Source organism: Camelus dromedarius, chromosome 35 (genome assembly GCF_036321535.1).
Source record: "Camelus dromedarius isolate mCamDro1 chromosome 35, mCamDro1.pat, whole genome shotgun sequence".
NCBI lineage: Eukaryota > Metazoa > Chordata > Mammalia > Artiodactyla > Camelidae > Camelus > Camelus dromedarius.
The window spans coordinates 9,187,360-9,197,408 of NC_087470.1; the positions used below are offsets into that span (position 1 = coordinate 9,187,360).

Genomic DNA, 10,049 nt, shown 5'->3' on the forward strand with positions numbered 1-10,049 from the left:
CAGCAGATGGTGTCTGAGTACTAGGAAGTGGATCCTCACCATAAGTGGAATCTGCTGGCATCTTAATGTCTGACTTCTGAGGCTCTAGAATTGTGAAAGATTATTGTTTACTGTTTAAGCCACCATGTCCATGGTGTTCTGTAATAGGAGCCCAAATGGCCAAGACAGAAATGTAGTTAATTTTTAAATTTGCATAGTTATTTCAAGTGATGAGATAAGAATCTTTGTTAATTTTCTTTGTTCATTGGTGTATAAGATCTCTGAAGTCAGGAAAATTACTTAATTGTATTTGTGTTCTCTGTTCCTTGCACAATGTATGAGACATAGAATTCACCCCTCAACTTTGTCAATTATATGTGTCCTTGAGTTCTTGAATTATTGGGATGAGAATTTTTACTGATAAATTTTGATTAACTATACATATATTTGTTACGAATTTATATTTATATTGTTATGTTTTTATGTTATAATTATGAGTGTTTTTATATAAAGATGTTATATTTTAATATTTTTTGCTTTTCAAATTTGTCTATCACATCAGTTTTGGAAAATTCCATTTCCTTCCAGTGATTTTATAAATTTTAATCTTTTTAAAAAAACATTTTAAATGCAATTTTTAACACATTTTAGATTTTTTTGATGTGAAAAAATAGCTAAGCCTCTTTTCCCTAAACAAGTAAAATAATCTGCAAATACAATTATTAATTTTAGTAATACTATGGAAATTTTAATTTAATATGTCAGGTTTTACACCATCTAGAGGATCCAATTTCTGGCTGTTTCTCCTCCTCATGCCCCTCCTTTCTTTTCTTCTCTGCTTTCTTCTTTGTTATATTCCTCCACCAGTAACATATTACAGTGATTAAGGAATTTTAATGTGTATTTATACCTAGTAGGGGTTTGTTCCCGTACTCATTTTTTCTAAAGCTTCTTACAATTCCTAAATATTTGTTTTTCCTGATACACTTTAAGTTAATTTTGCCAAGTTTGAAAATTTCCCATAAAATATATATTTAGGATGTCATTAATCTAAATATTTATTTTGAGGAAAATGCCATGTTTAATATCTTGTTTTCCCATCCAGAAAAAGACATGTATTATGAAGGACTGATTGATGTCTCAATAAAAATAATCTCTCTGGAGTATACATAAATCCTGCTTTTTGGTTTTCTTTTAAACATTCTTATTTACATTTGATTCACATTTTCAGTGAACTTGTCCTAAAGGGCTTACTATCTTGCTGGCATGAAACACAGTACAATTCCCAAAGCCACAGGGTGTATGTCTTATCCAAATATTCATAGGCCTGTATCCAACAATACATAAGTATGTATTTCACCATGCATTTAGATCTGTATCCAACCTCATGGGTCTGCATCTGACAAAGTATGGATCAGTGTTTGACTACTGATGTGAATGGATTTGCATATGTACACCCACACAACAGGTGACAGGTGACACCAGAGTGCACTTCCTGGTAGACAGCTCCTGTGGAGGAAAACTCAACAGCTCCTCCCCTAGAAGAAGCACTCTAGCCCCACCTGCTTTACACCATACCTCAGAAAAGCATCTGGGGGCTTCTACCCCCAAAATTGGGGAACAGATGTGGCCCCCCAACAGGTCTGTGACAACCACAGAGCAAAGAGGAAGCCTGCTTAACATCTAGTGCAGACTCTGGTCACCATGACACCAACTACACTCCCTATCATGGGGATAATAGCACACACAAAGAAAAGATGTAGCAGGCATCCATACTAAAAACAGCCCTTGCAATAAAAATATTAGGTGTACACATGCAACACGGGGATGCTCCCACATAAAAATAGCCCTTCAAGATCACAGTAGATAACTCTTACTCCTAAATTCACAGAGTCAGAGAAATGTAAGTAAAATGAAGAAACAGAGGAACTGCTCCAAATTAAAAGAACAAGAGAAGTCCCTGAAAGAACAGACAATATAATAGACCTTGACAGTCTACTAGATACTGAATTCAAAAAAGAGTTGATAAAAGCACCAAAGGAAATGAGAGAGCCTATGAACAGAAATGCAGAATATTGCAAAAAGGAAATAGGAACTATAAGGAGGAGCCAATTAAATACAGAAAACTCAATTGCTGGAATAAAAGCCAAGTTAAAGGCAATCAGTAGCAGACTAAATAATGCAGAAGGATGAATAAGTGATTTAGAAGACAGGATAATGGAAATCACCCAATCAGAACAGCAGAGAGAAAATCAAATGAAAACTAATGAAAGCAATATAAGAGATCTATGGGATAATATAAAGCTTGCCAATCTATGCATCATAGGGGTCCTAGAAGGAGAAGTAAGAGAAAAGGTGGTCAAAATGTATTTAGAGAAATTATGACTGAAAACTTCCCAAACCTACAGAAGGAAACAGATATCCAAGTACAGGGAACAAGACGAACCCAAACAGACCTACATCAAAATGTATTATAGTTAAAATAAAAATTAAAGATAAAGAGAAGATTCTAAAGGCAGCAAGAGAAAAACAAAGAGTTGGTTACAAGGGAACTCCAGTAAGACTATTGGCAGATTTCTTTATGAAAAATTTGCAGACCAGAAGGAAACAAGATATACTCAAAAACCTGAAAGGGATTCTATGTCTATGAGTCTTTTTCTGTTTTGTATTTATGCTTTTTTGTTTTGTTTTGTTTTTGTTTTTTAGATTCCACATACGAGCTATCTCATATGATATTTTTCTTTCTATTTCTGGCTTACTTCACTTAGAATAACATTCTCCAGGAGCATCCATGTTGCTGCAAATGGCGTTATGTTGTCGGTTTTTATGGCTGAGTAGTATTCCATTGTATAAATATACCACATCTTCTTTACCCAGTCATCTGTTGATGGGCATTTAGGCTGTTTCCATGTCTTGGCTATGGTAAATAGTGCTGCTATGAACATTGGGGTGTAGGTGTCATCCTGAAGTAGGGTTCCTTCTGGATATAAGCCCAGGAGCGGGATTCCTGGATCATATGGTAAGTCTATTCCTAGTCTTTTGAGGAATCTCCACACTGAAAAACTGCAACCTAGGATATTTTACCCAGCAAGATTATCATTTAGAATAGATGGAGAAATAAAGAATTTCTCAGTCAAGTAGAAACTAAAAGAATACAGCAATACTAAGCCTATCCTAAAATAAATATTGAAAGGCCTTTTCTAAATAGAAAAAAACCCAAGATCTACAGAAAACAGAAAACACAAATGGAAATGCAATGATAGCTACAATGCAAATGAATAAACACGAAGATGTAAAACAGCACATCAAAATCATAAAATATGGGGGATGTGAGTAAGAAAATGTGGATTTTTTTTTTAGAAAGTGTTTGAACTTATATGACGACCAGTCTAAAGCAAGTAGATACAGTAATGAGTTAAAATACTTGAATAAGTATATCTTTGAGGAAAAAATGATAATTGTATATTTCACTCCTTTCCACATAAAAGTAAACTATGCCTGACCTTCTTTTGATAGTAAATTTCGTATGGCAACATAAAGACATGCAATTTGCAATTAAGTTTTGAAAGGATTATGAGCAATTCTAGATGTTAACACAGATTGTAATGTTACAATTAAAATCATGTGGTACTGATTCAAAAATAGCTACAATATAAATGATTAAAAGAACTTATAAAATAACCTGGTTTCACACATACATTTAAAATAAGGATATTTCTATTAGGATACTTTTGGTTCTAAATAATAGAAAAATCAATCGAAATTGTTTTGAGATTTAAGGATATTTATTGATTGACTAGCATAACTGCAAACTTCAAAATTATGGAAGCTTCAGAGTTGGTTGATGGCCTGAAGTATAAGATGACTAAAGTTTACTAAGCACATACTTTATGTTAAACATCTAGGAGTGTATTCTAAAGTTTTGGGGCACAGTCTCCCAGGTGGCACCAAATCTCAGCCTTCAGTAAACCATGCCAATATTCCATTCAGTTAATGCTTCCAGGTGATGAGTAATATGGTCACAGCTGTGAATTCTATGTTGGTGAGTGATTTGTTTTACTTTATTTAGTACAAAATGTGTGTCCTGGTTAGAGATAATAATCAGTGGAGTACCAGGGCAATGAATCACAGATTATGCTCCATGAATAATAAAGCAAGCTGAAGTACTGGAGATAGAAGGGATACACACACACACACACACAAACACACACACACACACACACACACACACACATATACACATTCAAAATATATGATGATAAGAATCTGTCTCTTCCAGGTTGAGGAGTTTTAATGGAGTAAGGTTTTTGACTGATTGCCCTAGAGTATTTTGCCCTATGGGGGAGTCAGTGATGCAATTTATTAATGGAATTTTGGACGTTCAGCTGTGACAGTAGCCAGACCATGACTGGTGACATGTAGATCCTGTTGCTCACTCAGCCTGTGTAGATCACTCATCTCTGTTATGGTGACCACCAAAGTGGCTGAAGAGGCTGACTGATGTCCACAAGACAGGTCACATTGTCAACCAGATTTCTGAGATTTTCTCTGATAGAAACTTTATATGATGAACAGACCTTTTTGCATTTGGTCAGTTCCTAGTGATCCATCCACATACCACCCCTCCAGATTGCTTTGCCATCCATCCTTCCTGTTAAATATTTACATTATTCTAGACATGGACCCTGTTGATGGGAGGCAATATTACTTAATTTATTTTTACTGTCTGTAACAGTGGTAGCCATTTCCTATCTTTTGAATCTCAGCTTGAACATCACCTTTCAGGAAGGGACTTCTATGATTACATTATCCGTAGTAGAATTCCCCCCCTTATTTCAGCTACAGTACCTTATTTCTTGCCTTAGAAGTAGTGCATAAGACTACAACTGCTTTATTAAATTGCCTCCTTCTTTATTGGCTAACTCTGTTACAAGAATATAAGATCCATGAGGGAAGAATCTTTTATATGAAACTTTTTCCATTTCATTCATTGTTTTGTCCTCACTCACGGCACAGTTTTGTACTGACATTGGTACCCTAAATATTAAAAAAAGATACAATTAATAATTGGATAAATAATTAGTTATTGTACTTGAATTGATAAATTTTTATTCTGCCAAATGTCAAGGCAGAATAAATTGAGTACTAAATAAAAAAGAAAGAAAAGCTTGTTGTGGCAAGTGGGAATATACATGATAAATTAATATTCACTGAAGCAAAATGATTGGACTGATATTTATTCTTGTCTAGCAATAGTCAGAAAATGACTATAAAGCTGTTTTTTTTCCCTCCAGGTTACATCTTTTTTACCTTAATTCTGCGATGTGGTTTACTAGGATCTTTATATAACAGATGTAATTTTAAAGTTTAATAGAAAGTCCCAGTGAATTTAATTAAGCAAGAATCAATCTTGGACACATTCTGATCTAAGACTTAATGATGGATATAACTAACAGAGATAAAATGTCCATTGTTCTTTACCTCTTTTGGGAAGATAGATTATACCCTTTTAAGAACTGATATAAAAATTTTAGGAGGTTCTTTGTTAGACTTAAAACAATGCATTAAAAGGCAACAACAATAGCAACACAAGGAAGTCTCTCAAAATCTCCAGTCAAGTAGTCTGGCTGTACCAACATGGGAGAGTGAGAAGGGCTAAACAATTGAATGTTATTTTTCTATCTTGGAGTTAATGGGAAAAGAGGTAACTGAAGACAACTTTCCCTGGAAAATGGCACTTGCTATCTTTATATATAAACACAGGATTCACTTGTCTATTTGATAAATTATTCTAACGTGGTAAACTGTTGTCTTTGTGTGCTCTGTGGAATTTTTTTTAAAACACTCTATAGTGCAAATAAAAACATTCTTATGAATAACCAGAAGAATCCATGGAGGAAATGAACAGACAGCTGAATGAAATCAAACCTATCCTCAAGTAATAGTACAGCCTTTCACACCTCCTTTGTCATATTGGATGAAAGAAGAATTCCAGGATTTATAAGTGATTTAAAAAGTCTTCCTTCAGATTGTAAACAAGCTTCCACAAGTAAGACTAACAGTAAATAGTGGGAAACAGGAGTCACACTTGTGTGACTTTCTTTAGTATGTAAGACATAAATCATTTTGCAATAAATCAAATGTAGGTACTAATTCTAGTTTTATCACTTAAAAATGTGTGCATTTGGAAAAATTAATGAGATAGTATGACCCTCATTATATCAACTGTAAAATGGTGATTACAGTACTTGTTCCTGTAAATACTAATTGTGATGCATTAAATTGTGAGAGCGTGATTGGGATCAACTGTGAGAGTTTTGAGCAGTTGATTGATATAATCAGAACAAGATTTGAAGAGTATAATTTGAGCTGATTCAGGAGAAAAAACTGTTGGAGGACAGAATTGAAGTGGACAGACATGACAGGAGGCTACTGCAGTGGACCAAGAAGGAAATGAGGGGTAAGGAATGGACAAATTTATGATATAGTTTGAAAATAGAGATCACATAATTTGATAAAGTTATCAATGAATAATATGAGAGCAAAAAGAGAGTGAAGAATCCTTTAAGATTTTTGTCTGAGCAAATACATTGAAGGTGGTGTCATTTAATGAAATGTGAAACAACTTTTTAATTGTGGAAAATTTAAAATTTATGTTGTATTTAGTAAGTTGATATCCAACTTTAAATGTCAAAATAGAGGTGTTTCTTATAGAAATGTTAAAACTTGGGTAGAGAGAGGGACTAGAGACACAAATTTGACTGCTTTAACATTTTTTTTTGTTCAAGAAAGGGAGAAATATCCAACCAAAGACCCCAAGAAAGAAGTCTCAGTGAGTTCTGAGAGAATCCAGGACAGTGACCTTCTACTGATACTTTGATCTACTCACATTGAATATATAAATTAGTTTAAATGGGTCTCAATATTATATCTTTGTGATTATTCTTTGTTGTTATTGGGGGTGGTAATTAGGTCTATTTATTTTTTTTAATTTATTTTTAAAGGTGGAACTGGGTATTAAACCCAGGACCTTATGCATTCTAAATCATGTGCTCTACCACTTCAGTTATACCCAACCCCATATCTTTACAATTATAAATGTTGTACTTTTTCATGCAATTACTTTCCCATCTTTTGTCATTCTTTTACTTTTCCTTTAAAACTCAATTGAAGTATTACTTCCTCTAGGAAGACTTCTTTGATTCCAGTTTGACTGATATATTCCTACACTGTGACTCTTAGCTGTGTGTGAGTATCCTTATAATGACACTTATTACATGGGTCTGGAATTTTCTGATCTCTCATTATTTGTCATACCACTGAGTGTAGGGACCTACTACTATTCAACTTGGTAATCATAATGTGAGTGATGCATTGGACCCAAATACATTCTCTACACGCATACTTTTAATTGAATGGATAAATAAAAGACAAAGTTTAAAAAGCATTTAATAAATTTCCCCCTTGTTTTATAGGTAAACTGCTTCTAATATGTGAACTCAGCTCCTGTACAGACTACATGCAACCTAGGAGCAATGTAACTTATTTCATCCTCTTGGGCCTCACACAGGATCCAAAGGAGCAGAAAGTCCTTTTTGTTATGTTTTTGCTCTTCTACATTTTGACCATGGGGGGCAACCTTCTAACTGTTGTGGCTATAACTATCAATAAGACCTTGAACTCACCAATGTACTTTTTTCTTGCTAGCTTATCATTTATGGACATGGCTTATTCCTCTTCTGTTTCCCCAAGATTGCTTTCAGACTTGGTCTTTGAGGAAAATACCATATCCTTTGAATCTTGCATGGCTTTTCTGTTTATAGAGCATATTTTTGGTGGATCAGAGGTCTTCCATCTCTTGGTGATGGCCTATGTCCACTATGTGGTCATCTGTAAGCCCCTGCATTATTTGGTTATCATGAGGCAAAGGGTGTGTGTTGTGCTGCTGCTGGTGTCCTGGGTTGGAGGATTTCTGCACTCGGTCATTCAACTTGGCACTATTTATGGGCTCCCATTCTATGGCCCAATGTCGTTGATCACTTTTCATGTGATATGTACCCCTTATTGAAACTGGTCAGCAGTGACACCTATGTCATTGGCATCTTAGTGGTGGCCAATGGAGGACTGATCTGCACTACTGTGTTTCTGCTCTTACTCATCTCCTATGGAGTCATCTTGCACTCTCTAAAGAACCTGAGTCAGGACGGGAGACGGAAAGCCCTCTAGACCTGTGGTTCCCACATCACTGTAATTGTCTTTTACTTTGTTCCATGTATTTTCATATATGTAAGACCTGCTAAGACCTTCCCCCTTGACAAATCATTGACTGTTTTATACAATCATAACCCCCATGCTGAATCCATTAATCTACAGTCTAAGAAATTCTGAGATGACTAATGCTATGAAGAAACTCTGGAGAAAAAAAAGCAGATATAGTATTAAGTAAGTTCTTTGTCAATCATGATGAAACTCATTTAACCTTAGGACCAATCTTCCTGAATGTAAAAGTCTTCATAAATCTGGTGGAAATTTCCTTTTCTCTAAAGGAATTGCAAAAATTATATTAAAACATGAACTGTGTGTTCATGCGATCAATGACAATTTTCCTGCTAGAATATAAACTGTATAATGTCTGGTTTATCACAAAACCTAGAAAGGTGGGGTGCATTTACAATAGGGAATCTATAATCAATATGTAATTAATTAATTAATGGAATGTTTATAGTTACATTAATTTTAAATTAATTCCTTATTTACTTTGTAACTTTTTCACAGTTAGTTTTATTTTACATCAGAGTCTTACCTTTTATCTTCATTTTTTATTGTTCTATTTAAAATACTTCATGCTATATAGACTATTTGTTCAATTTCATTTGCTTTACATTTGAAATTTTTAGTATAGTATTTTAATTTTTCAAATAAACTTGGAAGTATGATGGATAATAATAAATATTAGAAGTAGAACCCATGCAAACTGAAATACTGTAGAACAGAACTCTTCTCCATCCCGTGGCGTTGTCTCCTAGTTCTCCCAGTTGCAGTCACTACTCTGTTCTAGAGAGTTTTCAAGTAGTAATCTTACAAATATAAGCATACTTTCTTACATGAGCGTGTTTATGTCCTTGTGTATAAATTTTGCATTTTACTACTACTGCTCCTGAAGATCTTTGTGACTGGTCTTATATAGATCTAACTCATACTATTTAACTTCCGTCATACTATTTAACTTCCTTATAAAGATACACTCAAATTTAAATGCCCAGTCCTCTTCAGGTTTTTCCCATCTTTTTCTAGGATAAATAATTGTACAATGCAGTGTTTTTGAAATTTTTGAAGTATGAGTCCTGGAAGGGAAATTTTTGAGTCAACTGGTTTATGTATTTATAATGTTGGTGTTCATAGTTATTGTCAAAATACCATCCACAATCCTGTGCTAAACTCACTATTCCTTTCATTCTGGAAATTCCACATTTGATGAGATTCTCAGAAACCAGTGCTTGGTAAACTTTGTGGTATTTGACAATCTCATTAAAGAAACTGTATTTCACTTGTATACTTTAATTATAAATAAATAAATATAATTAGAATTTGGACATACATTGATGTGTTTAAGGTGATATGTATTTCTTTTTCATCAATTACTTATTAATGAATTTCATTTGTTTTATTAGATTGCTAATATTTCCCATACTGATTTTATGATTTAATTAAACACTAAGGAATTTATCCCATTTACTATATATGTGGAGTTATTGTTTTTCCAGCTTGTGATTAGTTTTTGATATATTTATACTGTGCAGAATGTTTTTGAACAAGTAGAAATAATTTTGCATTTACATAATTAAATCTTTCAATATTTTCTTTGGATTTTGTCTTGCTTAGAAAGAATTTTCCTATTTCAATGACTATACTATTTTCCATAGTTGTTGCATTAATTTATATTCCAACCAAGAGTGTACAAGGGTCCAAAGTTTCTAAATCTTTACCAACATTGCTTTTTTATAAGGATATTACTTTCACTCACTAGGGCTCTGCTCCCATTATCTAATCATTTCCCAAAGGCTCCATTT

General features: G+C 33.8%; 1 pseudogene; it reads left to right on the top strand.

Moving 5' to 3' along the window:
* The first annotated feature begins 7,498 nt into the window (after positions 1 to 7,498).
* LOC135320017 (olfactory receptor 4A47-like) lies at positions 7,499 to 8,425 on the top strand (annotated as a pseudogene).
* The last annotated feature ends 1,624 nt before the right edge of the window (positions 8,426 to 10,049 follow it).